Source organism: Rhincodon typus, chromosome 45 (genome assembly GCF_021869965.1).
Source record: "Rhincodon typus isolate 14 chromosome 45, sRhiTyp1.1, whole genome shotgun sequence".
Classification (NCBI taxonomy): Eukaryota; Metazoa; Chordata; class Chondrichthyes; order Orectolobiformes; family Rhincodontidae; genus Rhincodon; species Rhincodon typus.
Window position 1 is genome coordinate 7,433,123 of NC_063376.1, and position 12,069 is coordinate 7,445,191.

At 41.4% G+C, this 12,069-nt stretch overlaps 1 non-coding gene and 1 pseudogene across 1 annotated transcript; one reads left to right on the plus strand and one right to left on the minus strand.

Moving 5' to 3' along the window:
• Window positions 1–11,802, minus strand: part of LOC125487789 — a 13,260-nt pseudogene extending 1,458 nt beyond the window's left edge.
• Window positions 9,367–9,439, plus strand: trnak-cuu. Its single transcript has one exon. It is a non-coding gene; the product is annotated as a tRNA-Lys (tRNA).
• Window positions 11,803–12,069: the final 267 nt, after the last annotated feature.

Consider the following 12,069-nt stretch of genomic DNA (forward strand, 5'->3'; position numbering starts at 1 on the left):
TTTTCTGAAGAAGGGTCTAGGCCCAAAACGTCAGCCTTCCTGCTCCTCTGATTCTGCTTGGCCTGCTGTGTTCATCCAGCTCTGCACCTTGTTACCTCAGATTCTCCAGCATCTGCAGTTCCTACTATCTCTGAAAAGATGTGACTGAACCTAAGACAAAATGTCCAGCTTTGATGCTGCATGACAGGTCTAAACTTAATTATTGCACGATTCCCGATAATTACATACTTGAAACACAACTGCCAACACAATATTTTGGAATCCATAGCAAATGTAAATAAAGTAAGCGAAGGAGGTTTATCGTCAGTCATTAAGGGTAAAATGATTTTCCTTGAAGAGTGAAGGAGCAAATATAATGGCAGCATTTAATGAATAGAAAAGGTGTTTGTGCAAAATACACAGTGATAAGTAATGACAATTAAACAGCAAAGTTATCACCAGTTTGTCACAGGGAACTTTCGATAATAGCTTACCAGGAACACCAATGGCTGAAATACATCTTCTATTTGACATACAATTAGATATGCTATTTCTGAGATTAGCAACAACTTCAGTTGTTCTGGGTTTCATACTTCTGGCAGGAAGTGTGAAATGATCCATTCCAATTGCCCCTGATTTACATAGAGGGCAAGCCACCAGTGATACCGTTACACCTGACATCGCTATTAGTAACACCAACTTGAACAAATAAATTGCATCAAACTCTAACGTGATTACTGTGTTGGGCAAAAAAAAATCCATCTCAAAATTCAGAAGTCAACATAAGTTCATTGTGTAATGAAGCTAAAAGTGCATGCAGAAAAGACTGATCCTATAAATAATGAATAACTTCATTTAGAGCTTCCCTGTAAAACATCATTCTTTTTGTTTGAGTTAACTTAATTGTTGCTGGTCTGGAAAGTAGTCAGAATCCAGACACATCGATTCATTCTGTTTCTGCAGATTCCCAGTTGAAAATACAAACTTCAATTCCCTAAGGACAATGAATTCTGTCTCTCCATTTGAGGTGGTGGGATCCCGAGAGTGCAATGTCTGACAACCTGCTGGTGAGGGCATAGTTTAGAAGTCATTCTTTACTCAGTTTATGATTTATTTCTAAATTGGAGAATTTTGGTTGTACACATCCTAACTTTGAAACCCAAAACCCGTGCCAGGGCATAACACATTTTGCAATGAGGCAATTAAAGCCCACTTATCTAATCCTAACCTTAACACTAATCTAAATTACAACCCTCTGTCTACACTGAAATTTATTTTGTACATTTAAATAAGAAATGGAGTATGCTCTTTCTTTCTCTGCCTCATTGTTAAGATATTGTAATTATGTTTCAATGTAGCATGAGAAGCAAGAGTCTGCCATTTTGATTTTTTTTTTTAAAAATTCATTCGAGGGACATGGGCTCCACTGACTGGTTCAACATTTATCATAATCCCAAAATGCCGTTTGAGGAGGTCCTGCTTAGTTGCTTATCAAAACTGCTGCAGTCTGTGTGCTGTAGGTAGACCCAGAAAAGGGAAACATGGATTTTGTATCAAGGAACTCTGAAGATATATGGTTCAATATGGTAACACTGCTGAATAGTAACACATCAAGGAGCGGTGGTTACTTGGACTCCTATTGGAGGTCGTCATTGCCTGCCATGTAGTGAAAATATTTACTTCCACTCCTTATCCTAAACCTCAATATTGTCCAGAACTTCTTACATTTGTACAAGGACTGCCTTGGTATCTGACGAGTCGTGAATGATGCTGAACATTGTGCAATCATCAAGCATCCTCACTTTTGACCTTATGATAGAGGGAAGATCATTAATGAAGCAGCTGGAGATGGTTGGATTTAGAACATTCCACTGAAGAACTGCTGATTTGAGATTATTGACCTCCAACAACATGAAACCATCTTCTTATATGCCAGGTGTGACACCTACTAGCCGAGTGTTTGCATCATGATATCCATTGATTCCAGTTTTGCTCCTTGATGCCACACACGGTCCTATATGATCTTGATATCAAGTCTAGTTATTCTCACCTTACTCCCCACTTACTCAATTCAATTTATTTGTCCATTTTTGAACCAAGGCTGTAATGAAGTCAGGAGCTGAGAGGACCTAGTGGAAACTGAGCATCACTGAGCAGGTCATTGTTAAGTTGATCCTGCTTGATAGCACTGTTGTTGACACTGTCCATCACTTTACTAATGATTGAGAGTCGACTGACGGGGTGGTAATTGGCCAGGTTAGATTTGCCTACATTTATTGTACAGGAAATACTGGGTCAATTTTCCACGTTGCTGGGTAGTTGCCAGTATTGCAACAATATAGAAAAGCATGGCTGTGATGTAGCATGATTAGGACCACAAGTCGTCAATGCGATTTTCAAGTTCCATAGCCTTTACAGTATCCAGCCCTCTCAGCCATTTCTTGACATCACGTGGAGTGAATCAAATGGCTGAAGACTGGCATCTGTGTTGTTTGGGGCTGTCTGGATGTGCCAGAGTTAAATTGCACACTGAGCACTTCTGTCTGAAGACTGTTACTAATTCTACAGCCTTATTGTTGCACTGGTGTGCTGTCTTCTCCCAAGACCGGCGACATGGATATTTGTGAAGCCTTCTCCTGTTTGATTGCCGAGCACCATTCCCAAGCCGAGGTGGCAGGACTGCAGTACCTAGGCCTGATCCCCTGGTTTTAGGATCAAACAGCTCTGTCTCGCACTTTTTGCTCTGGTTGTTTGGAACGCAAGTACTGCCAGTTTGTAGCTTCACAAGGATATTAGCAAGATCACCAGGATTGAGAGCAATGTCTTCCCAGTCATTGACTAGTCAGGGATAGTCAGCACAGTTTTGTTAACGAAGGTCAAGCATTACTAATTTGATTGCATCCTTCGAGGAAGTGACAAGGAGATTGATGAGGGTAAAGCAGATTATGTTGTCTAAATGGATTTTAGTGAGGCATTTGACTGGGTCCCACATGGCAGACTGGTCAAAAAAGTAAAGATCCATGGGATACAGGCTGATGTGATGAATTGGATCCAAACTTGGCTCAGTGACAGGCAACAAAGGCTAATCGTTGATGGCTGCATTTGAGAATGGAATGCTGTACAGAAAATGTTCTGCAGCTCAGTGTTTGGTTTCATAGAGAGTTTTAGAGTATCTTAAAGTGTTTGTATTGTCTTCTCCTGGAAGGAAAAATGCTTGTATCTTCAAATACTTCATGAGAGAGAGAGGATGTGTGGTCTTTTGGCGTATAGTTTCATGCAACACTTCGGGCTTGGATTCAATGCCAAAAGAGGAGACGTCCAAGTCGAGAGCTGTTCGGAATTAAAGAGGAAGCGTTAGTTTATATAAAGAATTGATTTCATAAAAGGAAACAGGACTGAGGCATGGTGCTTTTATCAGTCAGAAGATAGAATACACTGTTGCTCCTAATGGATTTGTTTCAACTCGCTAATAATAAGTCGAGTTCAGAGCAGCTTATAAAGTTTGCGCTGATAATTTACAATTATTGGCAACAAAATCTAGAGGAGCACTGGACTGATGTTGATTTTTGTTGATACAAACCTAGAAAGCTCCATGTGAAATGCCAAAAAGGATTTCAGCAGGTAATTGAGAAGTGGAAATGACAGAATGATATTCAAAAACAGGGGTTGCAGGAAAAGGCACAACAATGTTTTTGAGGGGCTAACACAGCATGCCTTCAATGTGAATGCTGTAAAAGATCAGCTCCAAACAAACTGCTACAAATTCCTGGTTTTGAGATTGAGGATGGAACACCGAGCCTCCCTGACTCTTGAGTTGAAAAGGAATTTTTCTGCAAGCTTGAAATCCATTTTCTGAAAGACATTATCCAACTAAATTGTGTAATTGTATTTCACTCGGCTAAGAATTTTGATGTCATATACGTTATAATCTATATTGTCTGTTCTCAGGCATGGAGAGTGAGCTGTTTATCAATAATTTCCACCTCTTTTCCATTCTCCACTGTGCATTTAATTTATTGGTGTTTGTCATACTTTCCCAAGGAAAGTGTGGGCTCTCCATTTGTGTCAGTCACTATCCGGTAGCCATAGCAACAGCTGATCTAATGGTTGCAATCAATGAATCTATATTGTATCAGATCAGTCATTATTGCTTCCATGATTCCTTTCTCGATATGACTCCCGTCTGTTATAGTTTTACTGCCCGAAGTTAGAATCTACAAATAATCCAGTTTGGTAAACAGTCATTTTCATTTTAAATCACTTTGTTGCCATTTGTTAGAAGCTGAAAAGAAAATATGCTGCGAAAACTGAAATGGTAGTGATTGCAACAACCATCCTACTGTTCCATTCTAAAAAAAACCCTACATTTCTGCTTTACCCCACAACATGATAAGATCACTGACAATGTACTGTTGGACTGTTCAACAAAAGGTAACTATTTTACAGATCTTGGGTGGATGATATTTGACTGGTATGCCGCAATTCCAACTTCATTGCTTCCCTTTCCGTTTCAGATTGCTGCTCAACTTTCTCACCATCAGGAAGATTTTACTCAGCAGCCGAGCTCTAGATGTTCTGAGGTCCAGAACAGAGTCGGGAATTGCAGAGATCCAGAAATGGCAAAAAAAAAAGTCTGTGATCTGGCTGTTTGCAGTTTCTGGCAGTTTCACTTGTGGCTGACTACAATTGCAGAATTCTTATATTATTACATTACAGAGACTAACTTTGCAGATTTGTTCACCACACTTCCAGAAGGATGTGGAAGCTTTGGAGAGAGTACAGCGAAGGTTCACCAAGATGTTGCCTCGCCTCCAAGGCATTGACTGTGAGGAAAGGTGAAAAAGACAAGGACTGTTTTCACTGGAAAGATGATGGCTGAGAGGAGACCTGATAGAGGTCTACAAAGTTATGAGAGACATAGATAGTGTGGATAATCAGAGCCTTTTTCCCAGGGTTGAAGTTTCAATTACAAGAGGGCATAGGTTCAAGGTCAGAGGGGGAAAGTTTAAGGGAGATGGGCGAGAGAGGTTTTTTCACGCAGAGAGTGGAAAATGCCTGGAATGGGATACCAGAAGAGGTGGTGCAACTGGGCACATTGAAGACATTTAAGAGGCACCTAGATGGATACATGAATAGGGAGTGAATAGAGGGATACCGATCGAAAAATGGCAGTTTTGGTTTCAGATTAATTGGGACAAGCTTGAAGGGACAAAGGGCCTGTTCCTGTGCTGTACTTTTTAAATTTGATCATTTGTTCCTTACATTAATTCTGTTCTTATCTTTGAAGAGTCAGATACATGTTTCAGATTTGAAGTCCCCGAAGAAACATGTTTATTTATGGGGTGACAAATACCAAGTATATGGAGCAGTTCTAGATATGGTGAAATATCCAGGGATAAAGTGATTGTCAACTCAATTAAGTTGCAAGAAGCACTGAGCTCTGTCCAGAGCTGCATTCAGTTAAATTCTGTTCATTGTTCATCACAAGGCATCCCAGCATCTCAATATATTTCTGTTTGACACTGTTTCTTGCCTGTCCTGTGAAATGTTCAGATTAGCACTCTGATCCAAACCAACATGTCAGTATATGTGCCTTTTCCACAAAGAATCTGATAAGCATTCCAGGTGTAAACACTTACGAAAGAGAATCAGCAGGACTTTGTGTGTCATTCGCAAGCAATATGTCTTTTTTTTTTGTTTTCAAACATTAAAACCACCTAGACTGTTCCATTGTCTCTTGATTTAAATTGAAATTTAAACTTATGTCAAATATTTTTACCAATGCAAATTTCAGAAACAATTGCATCCAGGCTTGGTGGTTTTAAACAGTGCTCTTATATTGGAGATTCCAGTGATTGTATGCAGTTTTCAGTTCGTCTGATTTCGAAATCTTGTCTTCATGGCTTCCAGTTCACTTGCTCTGTTCTTGAAACCTATTCAACAACACGAAAAGAAAGAACATGCCCAAGGTGCCAGAGAAAGAAACCCAGTTAGTTAAGAATAACCATACAACACATCTCACCAAATAGAAATTGTGGAACAACGTTTATAACTGTCAACACAAGAATTAAATCTGTGAAGGGGGAAAACCCAGGTCACGAGGTGAAGTCATATCATACATTCATGTATTCAGTTCAAAAACTGTCAAAAATAACTTTTGATACCATCAAACTGGCATTTTAAATCTGTATTTGGTTAAAGAAAATATTTTCCGGATCTTTCTTTCAAGACCACTCTCAAAAAGAAACAACACAAGTTTCTGGACAAAACATTTCTCATGACGAATTCAGAGTTCAAATTGGATGGCTTCCAAAAAAAGTTTATGTATGTTTCGAGAACAAACTAAACCACTTTTATTCACAAATTATTTCTGCACCATTCTTAGGAAAATATACTTTTCTCAAATTTCCAATGAAACAAGATTCCAGCGTTTTGAACCTATGATGCTTTCGAACGACTCTTTGTATTAGAACTGATTTCAGTTGAAAATAAAATATGCTCTCATTGTAACTTGCATGGGAACACTTTGTTGTGCTACTGTCTGTTCATGGTGTGTTTTGATTTTTGCTATACTGCTACAAAGTGGAGGTTGGCCCCCACTCTGAGAACTAAAACTGAAACAGCCAAGGAGGAGCACCTCATGGGAGCAGAGGTCTGCTAGCTCTGGTGGATTGCAGTTAGCTCTGTGCTTTGTCCCACTGAAGATACAAGCCTTAACACACGCACAAGCAGGTTCAGGAATAGCTTTCTTCCAGTCCGTCATCAGATTTTCAAATGGACTCTAGCCCCAAATAATGCAACCTGCAATTTAACCTGTATGCCTCAAAATCTTTTTGATCTGTACATCCTTTGTTTGCTTGCTGTGATCTGTCTGTACCTATCTGTCTCTTAAACAAAGCTTTTCACTCTATTTTGGTACATATGACAATAAATCAATCAACTATTTGTTTAATTTATGAATTTGGTGCCCAAGTTTTGTTATTTTTAAGAGTCTGGACAGGAAGAATTGAACAATGTTGATGTGTAGTGATTTTTTTAGTTTCACTGTGTTGCAAATCCAATGTTAGTGAGTCTGATTTGGTGTAGCTTGCGACCCCTATGGCGTAACAGTAGCAAGTTTTCCAAAAAGTGCAAGTGCACAAACAATAGTTTTCATCTTGGACGTTTCTCAGTGGCTGAAACCTGCATCATTTATAAGCCCGATTTAACTCCACGTTATGGGCCTTTACTGTTGCTGCTTTGAATGCATACATTCTTAAGGAGATGAAGTAAACCTTTCAACATCTGTTAAAACGGATCAATTCAGAACAATCAACAGGAATTATTTGAGGGAACTGGTTTTCATCAGTCAGGGCATTCAGTACAGCAGTTGGGAAGTTATCTTGCAGGTGTACAGGACTTTGGTGAAGCTGCACTTGGAATATTGTGTTCTGTTTTGGTTAACTTGCCATAGGAAGGATGCCATTGAACTCAAAAGATTGCAGAAGAAATAGACAAGGATGATACCGGGACTCAAGAAACTGGGTTATAGGGAGAGGGTGGGCAAGCTGGACTTCTTTCTTTCGAGTTTAGCAGAATCGGGGGGATCTTATAGAAGTGTATAAGATCATGCGAGGCATGGATAGGGACAATGCACTCAGTCTTTTCACCAGGGTAGTCAAGAACTAGAGGGCATCAGTTTAAACCAAGAGGGGAAAGAATACATGGGAACCTGAAGGGCAAATTGTTTACACGAAGGGTGGTACACATATGGAATTAGTTGCCAAAGGAAGTGGTTGAGGTGGGCAAAATAACAACATTTAAATGCATTTGGACGAATATATGGATAGGAAATATTTAGAAGGATGTGGGCCAAGTGGAGAGAAATGATGTCAGCGTGGACGTACAATTTGGTTGAATGGGACAGTTTGGGCCAAAAGGCCTGTCTCTGTGCTGAAGGAATCTACGGCTCCAAGAGTGTCGTGATAAAGAAAATGCAACATTTGTTTTTGTTTTATGTTTTCATGGGACATGGGTATCACTGATAAGGTCAGCACTCATAGCCTAATTCCAAATTTATTCATCAAATTTAAATTCCATCTGCAGCTGTTGCTGCTGTGCGATTTGAACATGCGTTATTTGAGCATTAGCCTTGATTTCTGAATTAGTCATCCAGTGAAAATTGCCACTATGTTAGGCAGCTCCCAATTGATGCATTATCAACGTGTGTTTGATAATGTGGCTTCGACATAACATTACAGCTCCTGAGTGCACTGGGTAAGGTCATTTTAGAAGGAGTTTGCAATGAATGACAGACAGCGATTGGACATGTATCTGCAAGCTCAGTTTGTCCGAGGATAAAACACGTGAACTGTAATATTGGGGACAGAAGCATTTTAGTAAGATCATCGTGTTGCAAAACATACTCACAGTAACTTATACACATGAAACTCTGTACAGTGAGCCATCCCTCAAGTCAGATCATTTCTCAACCTTTCTCTCAATGTGAACTGGTACTGGAGTCAGATTAGGTGAAGTGCAAATTGTATCCCATGCTCAGTTCAGGTACATATTCTCTTCACCATGAGATTTTACTCGTGTAGCAGGAGGCTGGGTGAATTTCTCAAGGCCTTCCCACACCTATTACGGGACAGCAATGTCTTCCTGGTGTGAACTTGTCGGTCTGGAGTTTGCACAAACTGAAGCCACGCTTCCCTAAATTCATGGTCAACGATCGTGTACTCCATCTCCAGTCTGGAGTGAATGCCTGGTGGCACAGCAGTTTCAGGCGAGGACTGGAAAACTGTTAATGTAACCCCCTCTTTAAGAAGGGAGTAAGGAAAAAGTTAGGAAATTACTGACCGATTAACCTGACCTCTGGGTTTGGTAAGATTTTGGAGTCCATTGTGAAAGATGAGATTTCTGAATACTTGAGTATGCATAGTAAAATAGGGCAAAGTCGGCATGGTTTCATCAAGGGGAAGTCATGCCTGACAAATCTGTTATAATTCTTAGAAGTGGTAACAATCATGTTAGACCAGGGAGAGCCAATGGTTATTATCCACTTGGACTTCCAGAAGGCCTTTGACAAGGTGAGGCACAGGAAGCTGCTGATTAAGATAAGGGCCCATGGTGTTAGCGGCAAGGTACTAGAAAGGGTAGAAGATTGGCTGTCTGGCACAAAGCAGAGAGTGGGGTCAAAACGGTCCTTCCCAGGATGGCAGGCATTTCACAAGGGTCAGTTTTGGGACCACAACTTTTCACTTTATACATTAGTGTTCTAGATGACGGAACTAAGGGCATTCTGGCTCATGAAACAAAAATACGTGGAGAGACAGGTAGTATTGAAAAGCCGGGGGTGGGGACGAAGCTGCAGAATGATATGACAGGTTAGGAGCGTGGGCAAACGCCCTGCTAGCTCAGTCAGTAGAGCATGAGACTCTTAATCTCAGGGTCGTGGGTTCAAGCCCCACGTTGGGTGAAGTATCTTCTTGGGGCGGCACGGTGGCTCAGCGGTTAGCACTGCAGCCTCACAGCGCCAGGGACCCGGGTTTGATTCGAGCCCTCGGGCGACTGTCTGTGCGGAGTTTGCACATTCTCCCCGTGTCTGCGTGGGTTTCCTCCGGGTGCTCCGGTTTCCTCCCACAGTCCAAAGATGTGCAGGCTAGGGTGGATTGGCCATGCTAAATTGCCTGTGGTGTTCAGGGGTGTGTGGGTTATAGGGGGATGGGTCTGGGTAGGATGCTCCAAGGGTCGGTGTGGACTTGTTGGGTCGAAGGGCCTGTTTCCACACTGTAGGGATTCTATGATTCTGTGAAAGAAGTGGCAGATGGAATATAATGGGGAAGGTGTGAGGTCATGCACTTTGGCAGGAAAAATAGAGGTATAGACTGTTTCCTAAATGGGAAGAAAATTCAGAAATCTGAAGTGCAAAGGGACTTGAGAAACCTAGCACAGGCTTGTCTTAAGGTAAACTTGCAGGTTCTGTCAGTAGTTAGGAAGGCAAATACAATGTTGGCATTTATTTCGAGAGGACTAAAATATAAAAACAGGGATGTACCTCTGAGGCTTTTCAGGCTCTGGTCAGGCCAAATTTAGATTATTTGGAGCAGTTTTGAGCCCCATACCTCTGGAAAGATAGTAGCCCTGGAGCGTATCTGGAGGAGGTTCACCAGAATGATCCCAGGGATGAAAGCTTTAACATATGAGGATAGTTTAAGGACTCTGGGTCTATGCTCAATGGAGTATAGAAGGATGAGGGAGGATCTACTGAAACTTATCGAATACTGAATGGCCTGGTCAGAGTGGATGTTGGGAAGATGTTTCCATTGGCAGGAGAGACTCGGATCCGAGCGCACAGCCTTATAGTTAAAGGAAGACCTTTTGATTCGGAGATAAGGAGAAACTTCTTCAGCCGAAGAGTGGTGAATGTATGGAATTAATTGCCACAGAAGGCTGTGGAGATCAGGTCATTGAGTATTACAGACAGAGATAGATAGGTTTCTTCTTGTGAACTTGATCAAATGTTACGGGGAGGAAGTGAGAGAATGGGTTTGAGGAAATTATCAACCATGATTGAATGGTAGGGCAGACTCGATGTGCTGAATGGAATAATTTATGCTCCTATGTGTTATGGTCTTCTGGTCTCCTTACTGTGCACACGATGTTGATCATAGAGTGTGGCTGATCTTGTGACGCCTCTTCCATGCACCGAGCAAGGGAATGGTTTCTCCTATTGTAATAGCAGGCTGCAGGACTGACTGAATCATTTGCCACACAAGCAGAAGCTGAACGGCCTCTCTGCCAGTGCGGGATTCAAACCCGGGTCCCCAGAACATTACCTGGGTCTCTGGATTAACAGTCCAGCAAAAATGACAGTAAGCCATCCCCGCCCCTACATGTCTGCCAGATCAGTCCTGCTGAGGGTCAATCGCTCCATTTAAGGACACATAGGGGTAGTTAAGAGGACTTATCCTGAATGCCCATGACATAATATTATTCCTAGAAATTTTCTGTCCTGCATTTCAAATGATGACTCCAAGTTTCTTTTCAGGCTTTTCTATATGAGAATTTACAGAGGGGAGCTCAAAGCAAACATTACATAAAGTCTAAGAGAATCATTCGGACTCGAATATGATTAACCTCCTCACATAGACCAAGAAATCTTGGAGATAGCAAGAACTGCAGATGCTGTAGTCAGAAACAAAACAGTGTGGAGCTGGAGGAGAAGAGCAGACCAGGCAGCATCAGAGGAACAGTAACGTTGAAGTTTCGAGTCTGGACACTTCTTCAGAAAGGCGACCCTTGCTTAAGAAGGGTCCTGACCCGAAACATTAACTTTCCTCCTTCAATGATGCTGCCTGTCCTACTGGTTCCTCTGGGTCTATGCTGTTTTGTCTCTGAATCACTAATTGAGTTCACTCATCACCAAGAGTCTGTTTGCAGTATCAAAGGGTTCACAGTAGACGTCTCCCTCTCTGTCACTGAGCTGAAGTTAATAAAAAGCTCATTTTTATATGATTCTCCTTCAACATTTCACCTGCTTGTTATGCTGGACTGTAGTCAGTTCAAGCTATCTCTGCCAGCACAACCTTCTGCTTTTCTGCTGCGGCCAGGCAATGTATAGTTCACCTCCTTTAACTCTCCCACCTCTCCAGACAATGTCCAGAGGCTATTCAGCAGAATTAGCCTTTGTGTGACAACCTTGGTTTGTGCTGTAAAAACTATTTCCTGCAGACAGTCCTCTTTGGCATGCAGCAGCTCCATGGGATACTGATCCAAATAGCCCTCAAAATATGGGGAGCCACAACTCAGACACCTAGTTCTCTTGCACACAGAATCCATCATGAGAGGACGATTTTGGGACATGGAATGCTTCCCCAGCCTTCTTCTATTTGAACATTTTGCTCATACCTGCTTGAAGTGCCAAGTGTATTGTATTTTTTTTTTGTTAGCAGTATTGTTAGGCTAAAAGTATCTAGTGGGTTATTTAAGGTCTGATCGAGGTGACTACAAGAAGACATGCGCCTTCCAATATGAAACAAATTCATTAACCGAATCTACATACTACAGATTAGAGACACATGCAATGCAATGAGTTAATCTGTTAGC